General features: G+C 33.3%; 1 long non-coding RNA gene across 1 annotated transcript; it reads right to left on the reverse strand.

Annotated features, from left to right (window-relative positions):
- Nucleotides 1-354: 354 nt before the first annotated feature.
- Nucleotides 355-1,704, reverse strand: LOC121258283. The gene is made up of 3 exons (XR_005939377.1): nt 1,694-1,704; nt 1,386-1,388; nt 355-623 (listed from the first exon to the last, which is right to left on the reverse strand). It is a non-coding gene; the product is annotated as an uncharacterized LOC121258283 (long non-coding RNA).
- Nucleotides 1,705-2,195: the final 491 nt, after the last annotated feature.

Here is a 2,195-nt window from a genome sequence, read left to right on the forward strand (position 1 = left end):
AAAAGTCAACCCATCACTAATGTTACTGCCCATCACAAAAAATAAAGACAATGTCCAATCACAAAGTTGATTCCCAGCCACATATATTTCCATCATATATGGCTAGACAACCACTAAAATCAGACAACGTATACGTTAAACATGTATTACTGTTAATTACAACGTCGAAATAGGCTAGACAAATACTTACACACATCCAAAAGGTGTGGATGGATCCTCGGATGGTGATGTGATTGCAGACTTATTTATTAAAACTTCGAAACTTCATCATGAAGACGTTGGAAATAAACTTACTGCTTTGCTTTCATCCCATTAAGATCTAATTTCATTATTTTAACTTCAAACTTCTTCTTTTCAAGTGCAAGATGCTCATCTCTATCCCGCTCTGCCTTACTGTAAAATTCTTTTCTCTCCACCATGAGTGTATTTCTATCAGCATTCATGCGAACTAAGGCATGGTTAAATTCAGCATCTATATCATCTTTAGACTTCCTCTTTCTTTCATTTTCTTTCTTAGTCTTCTTGTCTTGAGGTTTCTCAAGGATGACATCCACATTGTCATCCAAAATATCGTCTCCATCTCGAGTTAAGTTAGCACTGGCCAAACGTCTTCAGGTGGTTTTCTCCTCGTTGACAATGTTGACTGATGTTGTTGCCATTTTAGTTTGTGTCTCAATAGACACCAAGAATACTCCATGGTAAAGGTTGTCTTCTCAGTTTCTTTGTACATTATTTTTGCCTTCTTAATCTTAAACGAACAAAGTGATAACGTTAATATGTAAATAAGTTCAAGCATATAAAAAAATTAAAGAAAAAACAAAATTAATACCTTATCAACCTCTATGGTATCACTCAGGTGCAAAGACTCTACTTGTGTTACAGCAACACAACACTTGTTTGTGCATTTTTTGATCGATTGCCATCGATTGGTCAATGACGCAATCAAACATTTAGAAGTGTTTGATTTTTTATTCTCATGATAGTATGTATAAATTCTTTCCCACATTTGTGTGGATTTTTTGTCAGTCCTTCGAATAGCATCAAGGTTAATATTTAGCTAAGCTGAAACAATGAGATTATCCTCCTCTGTGGTGAAAGAAACACCTCGTTGAGATTTTTGTGTGTGGCCTTTGTTCACCTTCTGCTTATGATGGTTAGACCACCAAATTATCATTTATGTTATTGAATGGGATATTGCATTCCCCTTATCCACCATTTTGCAAGAGATTGGTGAAAAAATGATCTGCATCAAATGAAGGCTTCATCTTTGAATAATTTAAAGTTCATCATAAAACTTGAATACAAATTTTAAATAACACAAAAAATAATTAAAATTCTGAAGTAGAAATTTAAAAAACACCAAAATAGTAATGAGAACATAATACACACTTGATCACACTGATGAGGACATACTACAGCTTTAAGAACTATTGATCAGAGTTGATCGCTCATTGTTTTGTTAAGTAGGATGGTATTTGTTTTGTCAAAAGATAACTATGAGCATGAAACAAATGAGAGAGCTAAGACATGGAAATCAGTATACCAAGATGGTCATGGAAATCAATTTTTCTTCTATGCTACTTTATCTTTTACCTAACTTTAATAGTCCTACAAACCTAACTTGTTCTAAGAAAAAGTAATTGCACCACTAAATCCCACAAAAACTCCAATCAACCCTCAAGATTTCCTTAACAGCTTCTTGCCCTATCTTTTTCTTAGCAACACTTAATAAGCTCAACCCAATTACTTATATTTTGTTCCAAAATAACCCAACCAACTATATTTTAAGCGAAACATTCTCAATAGCACTTCATCAAACACTTATTTCCTATAATATAGCTATTAGTTTAGGACCAATACATGACCTATCAAGAACCAAAATAATAAAGCATTTATCATTTTTGTCTTGTCTCTTTTTTTCCAGTGGTTGGTGGGGTGTGCAAAGCCAAATCTTAAAATCCTCCCAAAATCCCACCACAACGTCTTCATAAATACTAACGTTATAATACAAAATCAAAGTACCACTACAACTAATTATCCTACATCGCAGCATTCTTTTACCTTTTAACCATGGAATAACTCAACAACAGCACACACAAGTTCAAATTATTCAAGAGACTGAAATTGGAAGTATCGTAGAAACTAAACATTTACAACAAAAATGAACAGAGTAAAGAGAAAAACAAATTTGTTTT

Source organism: Juglans microcarpa x Juglans regia, chromosome 3S (assembly GCF_004785595.1).
Source record: "Juglans microcarpa x Juglans regia isolate MS1-56 chromosome 3S, Jm3101_v1.0, whole genome shotgun sequence".
NCBI lineage: Eukaryota > Viridiplantae > Streptophyta > Magnoliopsida > Fagales > Juglandaceae > Juglans > Juglans microcarpa x Juglans regia.